Source organism: Hyperolius riggenbachi, chromosome 1 (assembly GCF_040937935.1).
Source record: "Hyperolius riggenbachi isolate aHypRig1 chromosome 1, aHypRig1.pri, whole genome shotgun sequence".
NCBI classification, from domain to species: domain Eukaryota; kingdom Metazoa; phylum Chordata; class Amphibia; order Anura; family Hyperoliidae; genus Hyperolius; species Hyperolius riggenbachi.
Genome location: NC_090646.1, coordinates 75,603,253 through 75,628,895, shown reverse-complemented (window position 1 = coordinate 75,628,895; position 25,643 = coordinate 75,603,253). Strand labels below are relative to the sequence as shown.

General features: G+C 45.7%; 1 protein-coding gene across 4 annotated transcripts in view; it reads right to left on the bottom strand.

The window, feature by feature from the left end:
* Positions 1 to 25,643, bottom strand: part of LOC137545532 (fatty acid-binding protein 1, liver-like) — a 226,034-nt gene that overhangs the window by 33,291 nt on the left and 167,100 nt on the right. The window contains exon 1 of one of the 4 annotated variants that reach the window (XM_068266905.1): positions 19,869 to 19,933. The exons of the other annotated variants lie outside the window; for them this stretch is intronic. The gene's annotated coding sequence lies outside the window, so the exon portion shown is untranslated. Of the gene's footprint in view, positions 1 to 19,868; positions 19,934 to 25,643 lie in introns of those variants that run through there. 4 annotated transcript variants of the gene reach the window in all.

Here is a 25,643-nt window from a genome sequence, read left to right as displayed (position 1 = left end):
GAGGGAGGAGGGAGGAGGGAGGTGGGAGGAGGGAGGAGGGAGGTGGGAGGAGGGAGGAGGGAGGAGGGAGGTGGGAGGAGGGAGGAGGGAGGGGTGGGAGGAGGGAGGAGGGAGGAGGGAGGTGGGAGGAGGGAGGAGGGAGGTGGGAGGAGGGAGGAGGGAGGTGGGAGGAGGGAGGAGGGAGGAGGGAGGAGGGAGGAGGGAGGAGGGAGGAGGGAGGAGGGAGGAGGGAGGAGGGAGGAGGGAGGAGGGAGGTGGGAGGAGGGAGGAGGGAGGAGGGAGGCCAATTAAAATCTCACTAGCAGAGAGTGTAGCAGCTGTCCCATAACTAATTAGTGTAGGCAGACAACTGAGTCAAATGGTATAAAAGACCTAGCTTGAAGGGAGGGTGGGTCCTCAAGCAGTGTGTTTGACCATAACATGTCTGCTGACAGTGAAATGGAGGGTAAAAATTTTGTTTTTTGATGCGAACTGGGCGAAGCGAACTTCCGCAAACGTTCGCCTGCGGGAGGCGAACGCGAACCACCGAAGTTCGCCAGGAACCGTTCGCCGGCGAACCGTTCGGCCCAACTCTAGTCACCAGGAGTGTATAGCACAAGCCCAGTATGGTCTGTGCCTGTGCAGTACGCTCCTGGTGACATCAGGGGAAGCGAGGACACGGCAACGCAGGCGCAGGGGTTTTCTGACTTTAAAGTCAGAAATTACAGAAGTGAACCGGAGGCGGGGCCGGAGCATCGGTGAGCACAGGATGTCTGCGGGGGACCATTAGAAGCCCCGGGTAAGTTCAACTCATTTTCCCCCGACCCCCCTACAGTATTCCTTTAAAGAGGAACTTTAACCCGGGATTGAACTTTATCTCAGTCAGTAGCCGATACCCCCTTTCCAAAGAGAAATCTTGACCTTTTCTCGAATAGATCATAACAGGGGGTCTGTATGGCTGTTATTGGGAAGAAACCGCTCCCACAGAGTGATGCCATGACCATGGTTCTGACAGTTTCCTGTCTGTGAACCTCATTGCATTGTGGGAAATAACAGCTTTTCCCAACTGCCAAGCAAGCATAATCTCCCTCTGTGCATAGAATTCTCAGTAACGAACATGATTCCACACAGATCACCTGTCAAAACTAAATACTGTATGTCGCCATTAGTGATACATTTCAGAATTTAAATCAGGAAAGAGGAAAGATTTTAAAATGGGCAAACACTGACTACATAATCTACAGTATAAATGAATATAAAAAAAATAATGGATTTTATTCATTATGTCATTTTCACTACAGTTACTCATGTCTTGTCCTCCATACTAAGGTCATTTGCCATTTAGTACGTGCGTAGAATAAATGATTATTATTGATTTATAAAGCACCAACATATTCCGTGGCACTGTACAAAGTAAGAAACAAACATGGGGTACATAATAATACAGACAATGGTAGATACAATATACAAAATCCAGAATTAGTAATTACAGTGACATGATGATGAAGTAACATGATGAATAAAATGAATTCCAAGACAGGGATGAGCAGAAACTACGCCAGTGCGAATTTACGCATCGTAGTTCGCATCTACGCATTGTAGTTTGTAGGTGGAGTTTCAAAACTACGCTTACGAATTTACGCGTAGCGGAGTACCCCTATGTGTAGCTTACGCCCACTATGTGTAGTTAACAAGTGTATTCCGTAGTGAACTACGAATGTGTTATTCGCGTTTATTTTTCCGCGTGCGATTGTATGCTTACAAATGTACGCATTGGAAAGGGGAATGTACGCATAGAAGAGTTCTCGGTATAAGCATTTACAGAAGAATTAATGCGTAAAATGTTCTGCATACGTGCATAAGCATCCGCATACACTACGCTTCGCACTACGCGTAATTGCGTACTTTAATGCGTGGTCTACAAAATGCATATGAAGCGAACATTTGATTTCGAAGCCGTAGTTTGGCGAAGCATAATTGCGTAAAACTACGCGTAGTACCAGCGTAGCGAAGTTGGCTTACTACGACCATCCCTGTTCCAAGAAACATAAGTGTGAGAGAGCCCTGCCCTTGCGAGCTTAAAATCTAAAGGATGGTGATATATGCGCTGTGTAAGGGCTGGTTCACACTTGAGCGGTTTTCAGCACTTCGCTGATCGCCAGCAGTCAGCAAAGAGCTGCTGATCCCTATGGGATAATTCTCAATGCAGCATTTGCAATTTGTATAAATAGCAAACGCGCTGCATGTGTTGCTTTGGGGGCAATTGTGTTGTGATTCTCATTCTGTTGAATGGGAATCAAAGCGCAAAGTGCGGCAAAATCGCACTGCAAAATTGTAATCGCCATCTGCATTCCAAGTGTGAACCGGCCCTAAGGAGAAAATTTGGCTTTGTAAAAATGAAAGCACAAAAAAAGCACTGAAAACACATAACATACTAAGGAACTATTGTTTGATAGAAATAAACAGTATGTTTAGTTTAATAGTAATGACAGATGAATTCCAATGATCAGTAGATAATGAATGACAAGCAGATAACACTACAAAAAAAGCCTTAAAAAACGTTAGAAACACACTCTCTCACTCTTGCAAAATAGTATGTTTTTCTTCCCCAATATCCCCCTACTCCCCAAACCCAAAGTGCTTGTTCAGCACTTTTGACTCCCTTCTCCGCCCCCCTCCTCCTTCACGCTTATCAGATGAAGAATTTGCAGCACACTTCACTGATTAAATTGACAAAACTAACGGCTAGTTTACACTGGCCGCTTTGGTAGCCCATTGCTGATTGCCGGCGATCAGCAAAAAGCTGTTTTTTTCACTGTACAGGAAAGCGATTTAGAAGGGATTGCGTTTTGTGATCTTATAACATTGAAACGCAATCGCTCCAAAAATGCTGCATGCACCATAAGCAAATCACTGGCGATCGCTACAGTGTGAACACTACCATTGGCTTGCATTAGCAGCAGCATTTTGCTGATCACCAGTGATCAGCAAATCGCTGACAAATTGCCCAGTTTGAACTAGTCCTAAGTGGTTTTTCCATGCAGCCCTCAAATTCCATCTACACTTCCAATGGGCGTAGCAATCACTCCTGTAGCCCCTGCCATCGCAGGGGGGCCCAGAGGCTTTGGGGAGTCCTCTTCCTCCCTCTACCAACCGCAAGTGCAGCCAGTTAGCAAAAAAACTGTTTGATCACAAAAAAACATTCTTGTCACCTCCTCCAGCCTCATTCCACCATGCAGTGGCTGGATAGTGTACTGGTTAAGGGCTCTGCTTTTGACATGGGAGACCAGGGTTCGATTCCTGGCTAGGTCAAGTACCTATTCAGTAAGGAGTTCAAGGCAAGACTCCCTAACACTGCAGGGTGGCCTCTTGAGCACGTCCCAGTGGCTGCGGCCCTTGAGCGCTTTGAGTCCCACAGGAGAAAAGCGCTATACAAATGTTCGGATTATTATTATGCAGAGTAGCGAGTAGCAGGAGCATGTGTCATTTTTTCCTGCTTCTAGATGCTGCTTCACAACAGAACACTCTCAGCTGCCATTCGCTGGCTTCCAATCATGTGACCCTCATGGGGTTTGGGGACCAAGGGGGCCCCATGCTATCATTTTTGCAGGGAGGCTCTATTAAGTCTAGTTACGCCCCTGTCACTTCTCTTCTCGACTGCACTCTATCTGCCTTCTCTCCAATTTCTGAACATTCTTTCTTCCCTCAGAATCTCATCTAATCACCTTTTCTTTGGATCCTATTACCTCCCGCAGCTGTCCTCATCCTTCATTCCTGTACTAAAATTGCAATTTAACCGATCCCTCTCCAGTGGCATCTTTCCATTCTCACTCAAAAAGGCTGTTGTGACACCACTACTTAAAAAAAAAAAAATCTATAGATCCCTCAGCACTCTTCAGCTACTGCCCTGGGTCACTTCTCCCATTTGCATCAAAATTACTTGAACGCCATATACATTCTGAATTTTATAACAAGATTAAAACATATTGGTGTATGGCAGCTTGAAAAAGGGCAGGAGCCCGAAACAGGAGACTGTTGCTGCTACACAGCATTATGCTTTAATCTTGTTATAATAAAGTTTTGATGACGTTTTGAAGATTGTGCGGACTTCAATCGATTGTTTGGCTGGAAGTATCTAGGAGGAAGGTCTTGAACATCTGACCCCTTATATGTGGGTCTGGCCATTTGAGTGCGGTTCCACCATCAACATATACATGCTGAATTAAGCCATTATTTGTCTGCTAATTCCATGCTTGAGCAGTTCAAATTTGGCTTCATACAATAGGAGGAAATTGGAAGCGCTTCCAAATGGATGCTGTACCAAAATTGACCAGCTGCATAGATGTGCAGAGCCCAAAACACGAGCAGATTACACAACTTGCATTCAAAACAGATGCAGCAAATGGAGGACATTAGCTTCCAGAAACAGTTTGCATGCAGATTGTTCAGTACTAGACTCTTCTGTAATGATCGGTGTAGCAACACAGACGTCTGATTATGTGTGATCTGCAGAATCACCAATAATACAGACGCTATACCTGATTATGTGGTGATCTGCAGTATCACCAATAATACACGTATAGCTGGCAAAATACAAGGTATGTGTAGTGCTTGGTGCAACAATAGACTGGGCCTAGTGGTGGGCACTATTAGAATACAGTAACTGATTAGTTTAGCTGAGCCTCACCAGAGGAGCTGATGGGCACTAATAGAATACAGTAACTGATTAGTTTAGCTGAGCCTCACCAGAGGAGCTGGTGGGCACTAATAGAATACAGTAACTGATTAGCTAGCTGAGCCTCACCAGAGGAGTTGGTGGGCACTATTAGAGTACCTCACCAGTGGCGAGGGCCCACTGGTGAGTCGGAGCGTCAGACAGGCTAGGTTCGGCAACTAAGAGGCAGATACAGCACAGAGTCAGAAGGCAAAAGAGTAGTAGGTAATCAGGCAGAGAGTTGGCAACTAGATCAGATGGGCAGAAGTACAGAGACGAATAGCAAATAGCAGAGTCAGAGGTTAGCCAGAGTCATACACAGAATATCAATAATATACAGTAAACAATCTGCTAGTCTTATGTGAAATCCCTGGTTTCCTCCCAGATCAAAGCACACCGGATACTAGTCTAAGGTCTGAGCGCTAGCACATAAGTATTCGCAACCGCAGACGAGTTGCGAGTGAGCAGAGATGGCTTAAGAAGCAGAGGACAGCTTCAAGCTGCGTCCACTCCAATCAGCCAATCCTGAGCGGCGAACGTCCGCTCTGACGTCAGCCGACCAGCGGGTCAGCTGACGCGCCTCCTCCCAGCATAAAGGTCCTGTCTACGCGCGCGGCCGCGCAATACAGAAACCTTATGGGCAAATGATAATTCCGTCGTCGGCGTGCTAGACGCCAAGGGAGCGTAAAAAGACTCTGAATAGGGAACCTAAGCGCCTGTGGTGACAACCTGCGTGCCCGCAGCCGCATATGTTACATCTTCCATGACGTTGACATGCCCTCACGGAAGAGACCTAACCACTAGCTAACAATGAAAACATAGTTTAAACCTGGGGCTGCTAGACTCAAATGGTTTACACGAAAAGAGAAAAGACCGAGAGCCCAAAATAGTGTAGTATGTTTTTGTAGGGGATGAGAATAATGAAAGTAAGTAATATACTCACAAGTCAGGGTTGCCTCAAGAGCAACCACTGTAAACGCAGGTGGGGAGAACAAGCCTGTCCCCACTCAGGAGTAAAACGTCGCTCTCTGTGGATAGAGGAAATGTAGGGCAGATCACCCTTCCACCAAGGGTGGACTTCTGAGTTGGAGATGACACCGTCTTGCAAATGGTTTACACGTTTTCTGAAGAACAGCAAAAAACTGGCAGCACTCCTAATCAGGCTGCAAATTAAATTAAACCAACAGAGGTGTGCAGTGCCCCCCAGGGACTTACATGCTCACCTTGAATACAAATCAGATGCAATCTATGCACTAATCTAGAGATCAATTGATTGCTGGTACACATGGATGCTGCTATCCACGTGTATCAGTTTGAATTCAATTCATCTAGATTAGGGTTTAGTGCATAGATTGCACCTGATTTGTATTCTTGTTCCTGATTGCTTGTCTGATAAATCTTCTTTCATGACCTCTCGCTTCTTAATACTTAATATGAGTAAAACAGAAGTAATTATTTGTTTCGTTTCTGTCTACCTCTCTGTCTGATATAACAATAAATGTTAATAATAACACCCCCACAACTTCAGTCCCCAAAGCACGTTGTTTAGGGGTAATATTTGACTTCTCTCTCTCATTTATTCCTCACATTTACTCTATAACCAGCTCATGTCATCTCCAACTCAAAAACATATCTGGCATCTGACCATTTCTCACTTAGGACACTACTAAAATGTCAGATAAATAAAAATAATCTGACCTTTTCTCACTTAGGACACTACTAAAATGTTAGTAAATACCCATGGGAAGCATAGATGCATGAGCAGTTTAACAAACTATACAATCAGAACAACCAGTGGTATAAGTACAGATACATACAATTGATGTGTAGTTTGAAAAACATCACCAATACTGTAGATGTTTATTTGATAAAATGCAGGAGAGGTCCCGGCCCTTGCAAGCTTACAATCTAGAGTAGTGGTGGGGGTGGAGATACTGGGGTTAGACTAAATAAACAAAGGGGTTAGAAGACGAGGCAGTGAGCTTTAAATTGTAGCTATAGCAAATTATAAGCCTGTTTGAACAGGACAGGCTGTGGGAGAGAGTTCAAGAGAAGAGGTGACACTTGTGAGAAGTCCTAGATACGATAGTGATAGTGAGAGGAGGTGACCAAGCTGGAAGACAGGAGGGTCTGTTGGGAGGAGCAAAGGTTCCTGAAAGCATGAATTTGTGCGGCAGAAGGGTGAGCCATCATTCGGTTCACCCTGCGCTCAAAAGACCAGGTGGCGAAATACCATGTATGCTAAATTGGGCTTCTTTTGCAGCCATCAGACCTAGGCACCATGCAGTCATTTAGTAGACCATGAACTCCTCAATATACCAAAGTATTCTAAGGTTGAATGTGAGGCCATCAGTGTGCCAGCTAAAGCTAAGGTGAAATTCAATCATGCAACAGGTCAATGCTCCTAAGTAGAGTTGGGCCGAACGGTTCGCCTGCGAACGGTTCCATGCGAACTTCCGGAACTTTGCGGAAGTTCGGTTCGCCCCATAATGCACCATGGAGGGTCAACTTTGACCCTCTACATCACAGTCAGCAGGCACAGTGTAGCCAATTAGGCTACACTAGCCCCTGGAGCCACTCCCCCCTACTAAAAGGCAGGCAGCGGTGACCATTACGGTCACTCGTGTGCCACTGCCTGCCTGCATTAGTGAGAGTAGGGCGAGCTGCTGCACACTCTCTCTCATAGGGAAAGATTAGTTAGGCTTAGCTTGTTCCTGGCTGCATACCTGTTCTGTGAACCCACCACTGCATACCTGTTCTGTGAACCCACCACTGCATACCTGTTCTGTGAACCCACCACTGCATACCTGTTCTGTGAACCCACCACTGCATACCTGTTCTGTGAACCCACCACTGCATACCTGTACTGTGAACCCACCACTGCATACCTGTTCTGTGAACCCACCACTGCATACCTGTACTGTGAACCCACCACTGCATACCTGTTCTGTGAACCCACCACTGCATACCTGTACTGTGAACCCACCACTGCATACCTGTTCTGTGAACCCACCACTGCATACCTGTTCTGTGAACCCACCACTGCATACCTGTTCAGTGAACCCGCCACTGCATACCTGTTCAGTGAACCCGCCACTGCATACCTGTTCTGTGAACACACCACTGCATACCTGTTCTGTGAACCCACCACTGCATACCTGTTCTGTGAACCCGCCACTGCATACCTGTACTGTGAACCCACCACTGCATACCTGTTCTGTGAACCCACCACTGCATACCTGTTCTGTGAACCCACCACTGCATACCTGTACTGTGAACCCACCACTGCATACCTGTTCTGTGAACCCACCACTGCATACCTGTACTGTGAACCCACCACTGCATACCTGTTCTGTGAACCCACCACTGCATACCTGTACTGTGAACCCACCACTGCATACCTGTTCTGTGAACCCACCACTGCATACCTGTTCTGTGAACCCACCACTGCATACCTGTTCTGTGAACCCGCCACTGCATACCTGTTCTGTGAACCCACCACTGCATACCTGTTCTGTGAACCCACCACTGCATACCTGTTCTGTGAACCCACCACTGCATACCTGTACTGTGAACCCACCACTGAATACCTGTTCTGTGAACCCACCACTGCATACCTGTACTGTGAACCCACCACTGCATACCTGTTCTGTGAACCCACCACTGCATACCTGTTCTGTGAACCCACCACTGCATACCTGTTCAGTGAACCCACCACTGCATACCTGTTCAGTGAACCCGCCACTGCATACCTGTTCTGTTCAGTGAACCTGCCACTGTATACCTGTTCTGTTCAGTGAACCCGCCACTGCATACCTGTTCTGTTCAGTGAACCCGTCACTGCATACCTGTTCTGTTCAGTGAACCCGCCACTGCATACCTGTTCTGTTCAGTGAACCCGCCACTGCATACCTATTCTGTTCAGTGAACCCGCCACTGCATACCTGTTCTGTTCAGTGAACAGTTTGGTGTGCCAGTGTGAAGCAGTACCTTAATTACACTACCTGATTGATGTATACACATGCAAGATGTTTTAAAGCACTTTAGGCCTGTCATTTAGCATTCAATATGATTTCTGCCCTTAAAACGCTGCTTTGCGTCAAATCCAGATTTTTCCCGGGGACTTTTGGCGTGTATCCCACTCCGCCATGCCCCCCTCCAGGTGTTAGACCCCTTGAAACATCTTTTCCATCACTTTTGTGGCCAGCATAATTTTTTTTTTTTCAAAGTTCGCATCCCCATTGAAGTCTATTGCGGTTCGCGAACTTTAACGCGAACCGAACCTTCCGCGGAAGTTCGCGAACCCGGTTCGCGAACCTAAAATCGGAGGTTCGGCCCAACTCTACTCCTAAGCACAACAGCAAATCTACAACAGAAGGCTGAAAAAGAAAAGAATCCAGAAGCTGTAATGGCCCAAAGTCTAGACTTCAATCCAACTGAAATGCTGTGGTGGGACCTTCAGAGAACTGTGTGTGCATAAACAAATGCCTGCAAAGCTTGGTGAATTGAAGCAGTATTGTATAGAAGTATGGGGCAAAATTCCTCCACAATGATGCAATATACTTGTAAAATCATAGAGAAAATGATTACGTTAAGAAATTGCTTTTAAAGACGGTTTTACAAGTTATTTGATCATGAGGTGTACTTAGCATTTCACAAATCTCCTCCAGTTTGGCTTAATTTTTGTGTAGTAGCAGTAGAGCATTGTACCGTGTTAGCAATCAGTAAAAAGTAAGAAGTTTTGAATCAGGATGATACCATTTATTGGCTAACTTAAAAACATTAAGAGTAAGCTTTTGGCTATTTCGCCTTCATCATCAGACTCAAATCCTGTATGCTGAAAAGTTGTTGAAGCACACAGCTTTATACATGTGTGTGTTTTACAACTGAGGTTAGATTTAAATAATTTTAGAACTTATGGACCAGATGATTTTTTTTATTATTTTCTTCTCAGTCTTGGATTTACATCACAGGAGTCTATAGGTACAGATCTCCTGGCACTCTAGACTTTACACTCCAGAAACCCCCACCGAACCGCACCGCAAGTGTGCTGGCTGTCCCAGCTGTCACTTCTCCCTTACTTCCCTCGCCTGTCACAAGTAGCTACAGGTGCCACATAGTACTGTATAATGTAGCTAGAGGAACATCAGGATTAAGTAGCTAGGGGTGCCTATAATTGTAATGGGGCAGCGTTTCACCATAAAATAATCATAATGCAGCAATGTTTCACCATAAAATAATCGTAATGCGGCAGTGTTTCACCATAAAATAACGTAATGTGTGCAGCATTTCACCAGAAATAATCATAAAGTGGGCAGCATTTCACCAGAAATTAATTGTAAAGTGGGCAGCATTTCACCAGAAAATAACTGCAAAGTGGGCAGCATTTCACCAGAAAATAATCACAAAGTGGGCAGCATTTCACCGGAAAAAATCGTAATGTGGGCAGCATTTCCACAGATAATAATCGTAAAGTGGGCAACATTTCACCAGAAAAAAAACGTAATGTGAGCAGCATTTCAGAAAAAAATCGTAATGTAGGCATTTCATCAGAAAAGAATCGTAAATTGGGCAGCATTTCACCAGAAAAAAATCATAATGTGGGCAGTATTTCAGCAGAAAATAATGCCCCTGTAAAAAAAAATTATTCACCCATCTGGCAGAAGTCTCCTCTCATGGCCGGCCTCTGGCGCACAGCTCCCCCGACAATCCTCCTGCAGCAAATCTCCGGCGCTGAGTGAAATAGCAGGGCTATGGGAAGATGGCGCCTGAAGCCCTGTACTGGAGACACAAATAGTCTCCAATGCAGGGCTTCCGACGCTATCTTCCCGTAGCCCAGCTCTGCCTCCTGGAAGACTCCCGCAGGCTGAGGTGAGCTGCGGGTTGCTGGGAAAGAACTGGTGCGGCATCTACTAGACACCGCAGCCAGTTCAGCACCTTAAGGGTCCCACAATTGGGTGGCAGCGCTGCCCCCGCACACGGTGCTTCTGCTCCTGCCCCCCCAAAATGGCCCTGGGCAGCGGCTGAAGGGGTTGTGATTTCCTGTATTCACTCTGTTCCTATCATGCTGGTACGTGAAGAGGGCTAGCGTAACACGTGCAAATCACAGTACTAGTGAGAATCGCGTAGTCTGAGACAGGCCGAGGTCATTCGTGAGGAGATGGCTATGGTACAGAAGGGCTAGGCAAAATCGTAGTCAAATATCAGGCCGAGTCATACACATAAGTCAGATGTCACTCGTATTGGAAGGATCGGACAGAAGCAAAGTCAGGGGCAGGCCGAGTCCTACACAGTAATCAGATGGCAGTAGTACAGAGGGGCTAGGCAGATTCCTAGTCAAGAGGCAGGCAAAAGTCGGTACACAAGACAATATACAATATTACAATAATATACAATACTGACTGACTAGAGTACATATATATCACGCTGATGCGCAATATATGAAATGTAGCTCTCAAACTCGCTAGCTAGGGCCAAGAACCAGCAAACTGATTAGTATCAAGGCCAGTGAGCAAATTACTCACTTGGCCTAAAATACCCGAGAGGCAGAGCAAGATCCTGCCCCCAGGATGACAGCCCCTCCTGTCAGACACGCCTCCTCAGCCTATAAAGGCTGCTCTGCTCCACACGCGTCCGACTGGAGGAACTGCACATGTGTGCCTGTTGATTCACCGCCAGAGGGATGCCGGGGACGCCATCGGAAGACAGCAGAGCGGAAGTCCCTTCGGCGGAGACCCCGCAGACCCACCGCTGGAAGGTAAGGTTGTTACAGTTCCTCTCTGTTCTAAGTAAGCTGCGTTACCTGATAGTTGTGTATATAACTCCGCATGTTTTTCTTCAGTAAAGAGTTCTGATCTGTTATACTGGGTGCCTGTATGTGTGCACAGACCACTCTGCTCCGTCAATTAAAGGGTCACTATGACGAAAACTGTAAAATGTAAAATTCATGTTTAGACATATGCATAAGATGCATAAATCATCTTCCCTTTATGTCGCTGTCACTAAGGGAGGGATCACATCTGTGTGTATGGGAACCACAGACGGTTGCCTGCAAGTGTTCTGCTGCATTTTTGGATGCATTCTAATGCACGCATTTTTTTAAAGTAGCCAATGATTACAATGAGAAAACTCACGTGTTGTGCAGAAAAGTAGTGCAGATTGTATCTTTTTTCAAAAGCTATGCAGAATCGCAGATAGCGCCTGAAAAAGACAGCCACACTATAGACAATCATTACATGCGTTTTCGCATGCGTTTTTGAGCTGCGGCAAAACGCTACAGATTTTCCCAAGTGTGACTCCTGTCTAAGGGCCTGTTATCACTACAGGCAGATTCTGGGTGTAGAAAACCTAACTCCATTGAATGCCTATGGGCCCGTTTCCACTAACCATGATTTTTCTGATGCAGAAAAATTATGGATGTCATGTTGCAGATTTCTGCATCATGCATCAGTTTCCCATACAATGATTGATAGCCTGTGTAATGTGATTCTTACAGCTCTAAACGCTGTGACATCATACTGAAAGGTTTTGGACTAGTCAATCTCCTTAACCTTCCTGGCGGTAAGCCCGAGCTGAGCTCGGGCTATGCCGCACAGGAAGATATGTCAGCCCCTGGTGGGGCGATTTGCTCAGTTTAAAATGCTGTACGCGCAGCTAGCACTTTGCTAGCCGCGCGTACAGCTCGATCGCCGCCGCTCTGCAGCGATCGCCCGCATGCAGCGGCGCAAGAGGGCCCCCCCCCCCGCCAGAGCCCTGCGCTGCCCGGACCAATGAGTCCCGGGCAGCGCTATGGGCTGGATCGGAGGTGTCAGACGTCAGGACGTTGGCTGACGTCCATGACGTCATTCCGATCGTCGCCATGGCGACAGGAGAAGCCAAACAGGGGAGCGCGTTATATACGCGTTCCCCTGTTTGCTATTGATGCCGGCGACGATCGCACTAGAGGGACACATGCGCCCTCTAGTGGTGTTTCATGTAGCTACCACTCTGGTAGCTTTACATGAAACAAAAAAATAAAATAAAAAAAGGATTTTTGCCTAAGTGGCAAAAAAAAAAATTAACCGCTAGGAGGGTTAAAGGGAACCTGAAGCGAGTAAAATTATTTAAAATAAACACATGACATAGCTGCAAATGAATATTACTTACTAATCTCACCATCAGTTCCTCTCAGAAGCTCACCATTTTCTTCTTACTGTGATCTCTTCCAGTTCTGACAATGTTTTGTCAAAACTGAAATATACCAGTTGCTGTCAGTTATACTGTATATCAGCAGCTGTCAGTTATAACTGAATGTGCAAGATAATGTCCATGTTTTCCTATGGCTCAAGTGGGTGATATTACAGTTTAAGAGTGTGCTGACCAGGAAGCTGTTATGGGGTAATGGCCATTTTCAAAATGGAGGACAGAGAATTCCAATGATCACAGTGGACAAATGGGATGCAGGAAAGGAGAAAGAGATTGAGGAGTAGACTATACAGGAGGTAAGTATGACCTGTGTATGGTTATTTTGACTTTTATTTTCAGTTCAGGTTTTCTTTAAGCAGGTTTCTCAGGATATCCTTTATCTTCAAAAGGATATACTGAATAGCCAGAATAGTGTGCGAGCGAGAAGGCCACCTGATTGAAATCTTTGTATGGATCCTTGCTAGAGAGTGCTTCAAAAAGAATAAAATATGTCTGTATGGCTGATTGTGCAGAGGTGATTGGGGTGTGGCCTAAGGGTCCCTCTTTTTAATCTCAAAATGTTGGGAGGTATTGACTGACTTAATCTATACATGAATGTTGCAAAAAATAAGTAATTGTATTCACTATGTTATTTTCACTACAGTTCCTCTTTAAGTTCTCTTGTCTTTTGAATCTGGCTTCAGCTGTTTGAGAATCTGCATCTGTTGTCGAGATAAAACATCTGTAGGTAGATTAGTTTTCCCAGGGATATATTTTGCTTTAAGTCAGACAATCCGTTTCAAACAGAACAAAACCAAAAGGCGTAACAATTTAATAACTAACAAAGGTTTTGAAGAAAGAGAATAATGGCAGATAAAACACTCTTGTTGTTAGTGTGGATCAAAATTCTCTGATTACTGAATTCTTCTCCAACAAAACAAAGCAACAACAGGAAATACAATATTGCGAACTGTGCCCTACGAGATCCAATCAAGCAGCTATGTCTCATTTCCCGACTTATTTCCATAGTTTACTGACCCGAGCGCTGTAATAACAGCGCAGGAGATTTGGGTGCAGACCGTAATAGGAATTACGGCTGTAGCGGTGGACAGTGAATAATTTTTGCGGCGTCAGAAGACGGAGGTGAAGTTACTTTTAAAACACTGTAATTCCTCCGCCAGCAATAGCTGGAAGACAAATTATATCATTCCCCACTATCCATGTGGACCTGGAGGGGGAATAGTAATTAACACCGCCGGGACTTCTCCACCAGCAGGCTAAACTGTATATCGGCTGTATCATGCGCCCAAGTCTCCCGGTGGTGATTTCATATGTATGCTACTGATGAGGCAACATCAGTAAAAAGTTCCATGGTCTTATCAGAAACAAAGTCAACTCACCCCATTGCCCTACATAATGTATTCTCAATCATCTTTTACCTCTCTAAGCTCTACCAAACCTGCAAACAAAATCCTTTTATAAGTTATATGAATTATTTTGGTCATTTTTTCCTTATTATTTTATCTTAGAATTCACTTTTTGCTAGCTTTTTAGCCTTGTAGGCTACCTCTGCCATCTGTATAATGCGTAAACTGGAATTTCGGGGAATACATCGTTAAGATATGTATCTGGTAGGCTGGTAGCGTATACGACTTTCTGTTTAATGTGTAAACTGGAATGTGAGAAAATGTATTTTTTGATAGATACTGTATTTTTTGGACTATAAGACTCACTCCCCCCCCCCCCAAAAAAAAAGTGGGGGGAAAAAAAGTCACTGGCCTCAATTCTGGTAGCTATGTGAGGTAAATATTTTTGTAGGTAAAATACCTCATGAGGTATTTTCCTATTTTAGCAGTTCTGAAAGATTTTTCTGCATTTCCAAACATGCGGTAAAACATGCAGTAAAATGTGCAGTATTTCAGCAGAAAGCATGCAGTAAATAAATAATAGTAATCTTGAATTGTCTTCCAAAAGTTACGATAGTCTTTGGAAGATGTTTATTTTTGAGGGGGGAAGGTGTATTTGATTATGTAGCAACCTATGAAAAGTATATTTATAGGCATCCCTAAAAAAAATAAAGAATAAAGAATAAAAAAAGAAAAATAAAGCATCCCTAAAAATTATAAAGAAAATCCAGGAAATATTTGGAGTTCTATTTCTTCTATTCTTTTCTAGTACACAGCCTGAATAGGAACAACACTAAAACAGCAATAGGAACTCCACTAAAAACTGCAAAATGTATACAAATAAACTTTACCTCCAGGTACAGGCAGGTCTTAAACTGATCGGTAAATTATGTGCTAACATGCCCCCTACTTTCCGTGAGAATAACTATTTTCGGTCAAATTAATTACCTCATAAGTTAGCGCATGAATTAAAACATGACTAAAACCTACCAGAATTGCTAAATGTTATTATCTCATGAGGTAAATTACCGTAAAAGAGGTAATTTGTTTGAAAACCCTACCAGAATTGAGGCTATTGCCCGCCGATACGAACCGCGACCCGACGCCACATCGGGGATTCCCCACCTGCGCTGCGATATCCCCCTCTAATCTGTTTAGACCCAGTGTGTGCAGCGCCATCTGCTAAGTGTCCCCCCGCGTGCCTCCACTCCCCCCGCATGCCTGCGCTATGCCCCTCTTTTTTGTGCCACCTCTCGACCATGGTGCCCTGTGTCTCCACCCCCCCCCCGTGTGCCTGCACTATCCCCCTCTAATCTGGCACTGCACACGTGGGGTCTAAACAGATTGGAGGGGGATGGTGCAGGCACTCAGGAGGGGGGGGACACAGGACACCAGGGTCGAGAAGTGGCACACAAAAGAGTACACGAGGGAGACATGGGGCACACAGGAGAGAGACAGAGGGCACAGGGGGTACACAGGAGAAGACATAGAAGACACAGGAGGACACATGGAGCACACAGTAGGACACATGTGGGAGACATTGGGCATTCAGGAGGACTCAAGGGGGACACAGGAGAACACCATTTGGGAATAACATGTACAAGACACTCCTGGAATATAGACGCACCAGGTTTAGTATATATTTTTTTCTCTGGGTTTTGCCCTCTAAACCTAGGTGCGTCTTATATGGCGGAAAATACGGTATACTCGTACATTGCTTGGAAAAATATTAAATTAGAGCATTAACGTTGTATTTAAGGTGTGCTTCATTAGTGTTCTCCTGTGCAGAGAGTTCACATTCATGAGACACTTGGGAGTCTGAGGGTGGAGGCCTGGTCCAAATTCTTACATCTTCCTATGGGCACAACCCAAAAGTCATCCTGAGAGGCAGGGCTGGCCCAAAGCAGAGGTGACCCCAGCCACAGGGCGCAGTGTAGGAGGGGGCACACAACTCACTCAGCTATCATTCCCCCAATGTGTTAGAAGCAGATAGAAATAAGAAAAGGGGATACATGGCAGTGGCTGCAAGTAGAGTTGGGCCGAACGGTTCGCCTGCGAAAGGTTCCATGCGAACTTCAGTGGTTCGCGTTCGCGTCCCGCAGGCGAACTTTTGCGGAAGTTCGGTTCGCCCCATAATGCACCATGAGGGTCAACTTTGACCCTCTACATCACAGTCAGCAGGCCCAGTGTAGCCAATTAGGCTACACTAGCCCCTGGAGCCACTCCCCCCCCCCCAATACAAGGCAGGCAGCGGCGGCCATTACGCTCACTCGTGTGCCTGGGCTAGTGAGAGTAGGGCGAGCTGCTGCAGACTCTCTCATAGGGAAAGATTAGTTAGGCTTAGCTTGTTCCTGGCTGCATACCTGTTCTGTTTAGTGAGCCCACCATACCTGCTCTGTTCAGTGAGCCCACTGGATACCTGCATACCTGTTCAGTGAACCTGCCACTGCATACCTGTTCAGTGAACCCACCACTGCATACCTGTTCAGTGAACCTGCCACTGCATACCTGTTCTGTGAACCCACCACTGCATACCTGTTCAGTGATCCCACCACTGCATACCTGTTCAGTGAACCCACCACTGCATACCTGTTCAGTGAACCTGCCACTGCATACCTGTACTGCTCAGTGAACCCGCCACTGCATACCTGTTCTGTTCAGTGAACCCGCCACTGTATTCCTGTTCACTGAACCCGCCACTGCATACCTGTTCTGTTCAGTGAACCCGCCACTGCATACCTGTTCTGTGAACCCACCACTGCATACCTGTTGTGTTCAGTGAACCCGCCACTGCATACCTGTTCTGTGAACCCGCCACTGCATACCTGTTGTGTTCAGTGAACCCGCCACTGTATACCTGTTCAGTGAACCTGCTACTGTATACCTGTTCTGTTCAGTGAACCCGCCACTGTATACCTGTTCTGTTTAGTGAACCCGCCACTGTATACCTATTCTGTTCAGTGAACCCGCCACTGTATACCTGTTCAGTGAACCTGCCACTGCATACCTGTTCTGTGAACCCGCCACTGTATTCCTGTTCAGTGAACCCGCCACTGCCGTCACTACACAAACAGCTGTTTGCGGTGCGTTACACGGTGAGTTTAATGTGTCAGTGTGAAGCAGTACCTTAATTACACTACCTGATTGATGTATACACATGCAAGATGTTTTAAAGCACTTTAGGCCTGTCATTTAGCATTCAATGTGATTTCTGCCCTTAAAACGCTGCTTTGCGTCAAATCCAGATTTTTCCCGGGGACTTTTGGCGTGCATCCCACTCCGCCATGCCCCCCTCCAGGTGTTAGACCCCTTGAAACATCTTTTCCATCACTTTTGTGGCCAGCATAATTTTTTTTTTTCAAAGTTCGCACCCCCATTGAAGTCTATTGCGGTTCGCGAACTTTAACGCGGACCGAACCTTCCGCGGAAGTTCGCGAACCCGGTTCGCGAACCTAAAATCGGAGGTTCGGCCCCACTCTAGCTGTAAGCCAGATAACTAGAGATTAAGGTGTTGGGGGGGAGGGGCCCTAGGGTGCTTCTTAGTCTAATAGCAATCATTGTGTGATGGCTGGGGTTGAAGGGATGGGGGGCGCACTTTGGTGTCCCAGCTCCACCTTGTCCCTGCTCTGCTGAGAGGTGTCGAAAGAAAGAACCATGGAGACAGGAAGACGATAAGCTGCTGGAGAGCAGTGAGATTCGGTGCTGAATCATGGACATGTGAGTTACACTACTAGCAACTAAGCATTCAGGGCAGAAGGGGGCCACGGAGAACAGCACAGCGCAGCCAAGGCCCTGACAGAGGATAAGTGCTAGCGACAGCCCTGCTTGACGTCCAGGGCACAGTGCTAGCCCTTAGCGATGGCACCCCTCTCTCTCACTCGCACTAACTGCATCCCCATCAGTACCGCACTGGTGTGGGTGGCCCAGTTATGAGCAGTGGCTTAATGTGGACGGTGGCTTAATGGTATATGGTGCAGTTGCAGGGGGTGGCAACTTAGTGTGGACAATGACTTAGTGTGCCGGATGTGGTGTGTGCATGCAGAAGCAGGTATGTCTGTGCACAGAGGCACTTGTGGGAGGTGGCTTAGTGTAGGGGCTGCAGTTGTGATCTGCAGCTTAGTGTGGGTGGTGCAGTTGTGGGCAGGGGCTTAGTGTGGGTGCGGGGTTTGCAGTAGGAAAACCGGCACCCGGGACACAGCTGCTGCATAGACAAGTCTACCGCTGCATCTTGCCCTGTTACAACATATGTACTAGGAGCTTTTTTTCCAGCAACTGTTTTTTTAATGTTTTGGATGATAACTTTTTAATAAATATTGCTGATCTACACTATGGAGTTCTCAAATATCTTGTTAAGTGCAAGACCTGGAGGAACTGTGGTTGGTGACCAATCCAGGAAGGAGGTGATCGAGGAGGGTCAACGGGTCGTCATAAGAGCCCTCGACATGCAGACTGACTCGTTGGGTTCATCTTATTGGTGAGTCACCCTGTGTCGGGGGGGGGGGGGGGGGGGGGCAGGGGAAGCCAATATTTGCTATATTGTTATAATTGGATACAAGGGATGATTAGAAGGGCCCTCTCGTCCACTTGAATACTGGGACTGTTTATAACTGCCACTGGGTGACACTGGGTGGAAGGAGGGTGACACTGGGTTGGGATGGTGACACTGGGTGAGAGGAGGATGACACTGAGTGGGGAAGGTGATGCTGGGTAGGAAGGGTGACACTGTGTGGGAAGAGGGTGACACTGAGTGGGGAGGGTGACAATTAGTGGAGAGGGTGACACCTGGAGGAAGGAGGGTGACATTGGGTGGGGATAGTGACAATGGGTGTGAGGTGGGTGACACAGAGTGGGGAGGGTGACACTGGGTGGGAAGTGGGTGACACTGGGTGAGAGGAGGGCAGCACTGAGTGTGGAAAGTGACACTGGATGGGGAGGGTGACACTTGGTTGGAGGAGTGTGACACTGGGTGGGAGGTGGGTAATACTGGGTGGGAGGTAGGTGCAGCTCACACCCCCCGACCTCCCCCTTGTGACGCCAGTGATTGCTCGTAAGGTTGACCAGGGATCTGCAAGTGTGTACTCAGCCTACCAACCCTGGCCATTCCATTGCAAAGAGATTTTCTTTCCAAAACTTTTTTGAAAGTAAACGAATTAATGGCCTTGCTACTGATTATTCCTGTAGAGAAAAGCGTTTTCCTCACACACAGTGATGCTTAGGCCTCGTTCACATCAGATGCGCTGAAAAACGTGTTAAAGCGCATGGTAAAAAACGCATGCGCTTGTGCGCGCTTTAGTCCGCGTTTCTGTGCGTTGCGCTGCGCTTCTTTAAAGCACGTTTTGCTTACTGTAGCAGCAGCAGTTGTCAATAAAACTTTGTTTTTGTATGTAAATGTATTTTTTTCTCCAATTAGGGGTAAAAAACGCATGCGCTTCTATGCGCTTGTACGCGCTTCTATGCGCTAAAAAAGCGGACCCATTCACTTGCATTGCTGTGCGCTTTCCAGCTCAACGCACAGAAATGCCTGCAACACTACGTTTCTGTAACGCTGCTCAGCGCAGCGCATAGATGTGAACCAGCTACATTTAGTTACATGGAAAAATCAATACCTTGCTGAACGCACAGGGCAGTGCGCTGTGGAAAGCGCACAGAAACGGCCCTGATGTGAACGAGGCCTAACTTCTCTCCCAATGCAGCTGCAGGTCGTTGTTTTCATCATTCTTCAAGTGAGTTTCAAAAATGAAATCCTGCCCTCTGCTGGAGGAACAAAGTGCATGCAGCTACTATTTAATACAAAGGTCAGTGTGTCTGGTACTGTTGGCAGTAAAATGCTAGTGCATACAGTAATGGAATCTACAAATGTCAAATATGCAGTAGGCACTAGCACTTTATGGGCGAACATTAAAGAGACACTGAAGCGGAAAAAATAATGATATAATGATTTGTATATGTAGTACAGCTAAGAAAAAGACATTAAGAGCAGAGACATAAGTCTAATATTGTTTCCAGTACAGGAAGAGTTAAGAAACTCCAGTTGTTATCTGTGCAAAAGAACCATTGAGCTCCATGACTTTCAAAGTCGCAGAGAGCTCTGTCTTCTGAAGCTTATTATCTCAAGTGTAGGTCAAAAGTTCTCAAGCCTGCTCTGTAAAATCATTTAGAATGCTGAGCAGTGTGTAAAATGCAGATATTAGATCATAATGAAATGTTATAAAAAACAAAAACTATATAACTGAAAATAAAAATATTAGAATATTTTCTTTGCTACTAATGTTCTAGTAATTATCCGTACTATACAACCAATTCATTATATGATATATTTTTTTCCGCTTCAGTGTCTCTTTAAAGGGAAACTTAAGTCAGGGGAAAAATGAGTTTAACTCACCTGGGGCTTCCCTCAGCCCCCTGCAGCTGATCGGTGCCCTCGCAGCCCCGCTCCGATGCTCCTGGACCCGCCGGCGGCGACTTCCGTTTTCACCGTCACCGGCCGACAGGCATGGGAACGCGAGCAATTCTTCGCGTTCCCAGCCACAATAGCACTACTTCTTGCCACAATAGCAGCATAGGGGGTGCTATTGGGGCTGGGAACGCGAAGAATCACTTGCATTCCCATGCCTGTCGGGCGGTGACGGCGAAACCGGAACTCGCGAAACTGGAAGCCCCAGGTGAGTTAAACTCGTTTTTTTCCCCTGACTTAAGTATCCCTTTAAGTGAGATGGATATGGAGGATGCCATCTTCATTCCCTTATAAACAATGCCAGTTGCCTGGCTGTCATGTTTTAGGCTTTAGTTGCTCTTGAGTCACACACCTGCAACAAGCATGTAGCCAGCGGAGTCAGACCACAGTCAGCATCTGATCTGCAAGCTCATCCTTGGCCATTGACTTGCAGTATTAGAGGCAGTGCATCAGCATAGAAGTTAGGCAAGTGATATTGTTTATTACAGATGAAGATTGCAGCCGCTGTATTCCTCTCTCTTCAGGTCCCCTTTAACCCCCTTGGCGGTAACCCCAAGTCAGGGTTGGGGTGGAAAAAAGAAGCCAGCCACCGGGAGGTATAGGGAGAATGTGCAGTGCAGCACGCATTTCAACTCACCTCCCCTGGGATCCAGATGCCAGCAGCCATTCTTCTTCCGGTCCTCAGAGGCTCTAGATCCTTTGGGTGAGATCACCATTTGTCACATGACAGCAGACAGTGATCTCGCTATAGGGGTAAAGCACCACCCAGAGGACAGAGGCAGAATTGCAGCACTGAATCCCAGGGAGGTGAGTTATATGCAGGATGGCTGCAGATCTCTCTGTGGTATGATTTTCCCTGGATTTAGGCTCTAAAAGCGTGTGAAAAAATTGCACCGCTTTTAGACCCTAAAATACGGAACTAATCATACTGCCAGGGAGGTTAAAGGGAACCCGAGCCAAAGCTCAGGTTCAAAAAGCGATATTTACTCAAAAGAGGAAAGCTTCAGGATTCTATTGAGGCTTCCCTCCATGTTCCAGTGTCCCCCTTACTCAGCATGGCTTTCCCGCACATCCTGTCCTGCCTCTATATGCATAGGCATGTGCTGCTACTGCGTGATGGAATAGGAGCTGCGGGGCCCTGATATGATTAGTGACAATGCCTTGTCGCCAATCTTCTGGGAGGCCGAGCTCAATGAGGGGGGACATCAGTGTGCTGAGGAAAGCCTCAATAGGATCCTGAAGCTTCCCTCTCTTTAGGTAACTATCTCATTTTGTACATGAGCTTCAGCTCTGGTACACTTTAACCACTTAAGCCCACAGGGTTGACATTTTTTTGCATCTGAGCAACTTTCACCTCCCATTCATTTGCCAATAACTTTATCACTACTCATCACAATTAATGGATCTATATCTTGTTTTTTCCGCCACCAATTAGGCTTTTTGTGGGTGATACACTTTGCTGAAAATTAATTTATTCTAAATCCATTTTAACAGGAATATTAAGAAAGAAATGGAAAAAAATCATTATTTATCAGCTTTTGGCCAATATAGTTTGAAATTCATACATGCTACCATAATTAAAACCCATGTACTTTATTTGCCAATTTGTCCTGCTTATTACACCATATAAATTATGTCCCTATCACAATGTATGGCGCCGATATTTTATTTGGAAATAAAGGTGCAATTTTTCAATTTGCGTCCATCACTATTTACAAGCCCATAATTTCAAAAAAATATATTCATATACTCCTTCGACATGCATATTTATAAAGTTCAGACCCTTGGGTAACTATTTATGTTTTTTTTTTATTATTATTGTACATTTTTGGTTTTTTCTTTTAATTAAATATTGTATGTGGGTAATTAGTGGTGTGGGAGGTAAACAGTAATTTTTAATGTAAAAAGTGTGCATGTATAATGTAACATGCATGTGGGTGTAGTTTTACTATTTGGCCACAAGATGGCCACAGTCAAATAGTCCTGGGAGCGATCGAGCTCGCTCCCAGGAAGAAGAAAGAAGACCTGGAACTTTTTTGCATGCAGAAAAGCTGCAGCGTCTGGAGAGACGCTGTCGGCTTTTCTCCGGGGGGGGGGGGGGGTGCGATCGGTGAAAGGGATCTATAATCCCTTTCACTGATCGCTGGGTAAACGGCAGGTAGCTGGAGCGCGCACGGGGGGGCCCGCGGGAGCGCGTGACCTGCGGGAGTGCGCGCAGCCTAACTGGACGAGAAATCTCGTCCAGTTAGGCTTAAGTGGTTAAGGGTGGTAAATAGATTTCACCATAAGTTCCCCCTATCAGGGCAAGGCCGAGGCAGAGGCGAGAGAGGCTCCAGCCTCAGGGCGCAGTGTAGGAGGGGGGCGCACAACTCACTTAGCTATCATTCTCCTATTGTGTTTGAAGCAGAGAGAATAAGAAAAGGGGATGCATGGCAGTGACTGGAAGCCAGATAACTGGAGATTAAGGGGTGGGGAAGCGGGGAGGGGGCCCTGGGGTGCCTCTTAGTCTAATAGAAATCAGTGTGTGACGCCTGGGGTGGGAGGGATGGAGGGGCGCACTTTGGCGTCTCAGCCTCGGGTGCTGGAGGACCTTGTCCTGGCTCTGCCCCGTATTATCTGAACTTCTTTATGGGGGGACAAGATGCTGTTGCCTTCCCGCTTGCACATTACTTCCAACTGTTTCTGGCTTAGGAAGATGAGGGGAAACTTTTGTTGGCCTTTTCCTCCTTGACACCCAAGCTTCATGTTTGGTGACAGAAGAAAAAAGTGGAAGGTCACCACCACCAAATGAAGACCAGACACAATGTAATGTGCATGCAGAACCATATTGCCGAAGCAGTATAGACAGAAGTAGGATACGAGACAAGCACTGATCAAGACAGAGGTTGCGCACTCTAGCTCCCCCACACTGCACGATAATGAATCATAATGATAGTGACGTTACAAGGACAGAGGAAGAATTTAACACATGCACTTTTTTCTCTCTACTTAGCTCATGGATGGTTAGCAATGGCATAAAGACTTTACTGTATTCCTAGTACTTACTCTGGGTACAACATTGGTGCTCGATGTGTTGATTGTTACTTTTTCTTAAGCTTATCATTGCCAATTGGTACAAGAGGGGAGTCAAGAGGTATAAAGGGGGAGTTATTGATACTACCTTTATTTCAGGGTCATATCACACTCTGTTCACTTTTCATGACCACTCTGGGTGGAACAGAGTGTAATCTAACCATAAGGTTTGTTGTTATAGGAGGGTGGGAGGGAAGAGGAGGATGAGCCCCATATTTTACCACTGATTTAGGCATCCTTTATGGAAATAATAATTTGCATACTTGTTCAGGTATTATTTGTAATTTCTGGTGATGATTGGAAGTTGATATCTTACGTCATCTGTGCACCAATTTGAATTTAAGTGGGGTTTATGCCACCTTTGTAGAGAATATTATAGCTAGTATATAATGCATAACAGTGTAGGAAATGCGTACCTATAATAATGAACATACAATAACATGAAATGTAACATTTAACCTCAAGTACCACATGTGGGAGTATAAAACAGGGAGGGAGGGTAGATAGACAATACCATTTACTCAGTCTTTGTTTGTTGTGTGGTGCTCTTTGGAACCCTAACCCTTATTGGTTCCTTTTACTGTTACTAGCACCAATGGGGAGGTAATTCGAAGTTGAATTTATGGTGCATACTGCCTACTCTGAGGTTTTGTTCCAACCTCAAGTTGCTTTGTACAAGGGCTTTGAGAAATTCCATCGAGATCTCCTCTGAAGACTTCCATGATGATAGGATTAAGTGTCTCGCAGCTAACAGAATATGACAAACTACTGGTTGTATAGATGTTTCTAGCTTATTCAGACCAATGTTTAGAAGGGCTAGTTGCGGGGTTAATAAGAGAGGTGTGTGCGTGATTGATCTGATTAGGAATTCAATTTTAGACCAAAAGGTTCTAACTCTATTGCAATCCCAGACCATATGTTTTAGCGTGCCCACCTCTAGTTGGCAATTCCAACATAGGGGGGAGGGATGGTTGGTGAAGGATGCTAGCTTCTTGGGGTATAGATACCACTTGGATAAGAGTTTCTGGGATTGCTCCCAATGTGAGTTGCACTTTGAGTATTTCCTTGTAAGCCTATTGGCTGTGAGTATTTCAGATATAGTAATGTTTGTATTGAGGTCTTGGGCCCAGTTGTTTGCATATTTTGTGAGGGGGTTATTTCTATGGGATAGGAGATTTTCATACCAGAGAGATATGTTACCGGTCGTGGACGTTCTTGTAGCTAGTCTGGTTGCTAGCTGCGTATTAATCTGTTGGATTCTTAAAGTCGTGGAAGTAATTAGGTGAAAGACTCTGTGATAATTGAATCTTTGGGACTCAGGGAGGTTAAATTTTAGCGTCAGGTCAGAAAATTTTAGAAGTTGGTTATCTATGAACAAATCATTAATGAAGAATATGCCGTTTTCCTTCCACAGATTTAGTGATAGGTGTGGGCTTAGTAAAGAAAGGGTGTCCAGGGGTAGTCTCATGGAGGTTGAATTATAAGGGTCATCTAGGGGGGTGTTTGGTAAAATATTCCCATGCTTTAAGGGTTGCTTGTATTGTAGGGGACAGAGGAAGAATTTAGCTGGAATTTCAGTTCTACAAGAAAATCTTTGGCCATCCATCTGCATCCAGTCTGCTAATTACAACCACAGATTAGAATTTCTTCTTAAAGAGACTCCGTAACAAAAATTGCATCCTGTTTTTTATCATCCTACAAGTTCCAAAAGCTATTCTAATGTGTTCTGGCTTACTGCAGCACGTTCTACTATCACAGTCTCTAATAAATCAATGTATCTTTCCCCTGTCAGACTTGTCGGCCTGTGTCTGGAAGGCTGCCAAGTTCTTCAGTGTTGTGGTTCTGTGATGCATCT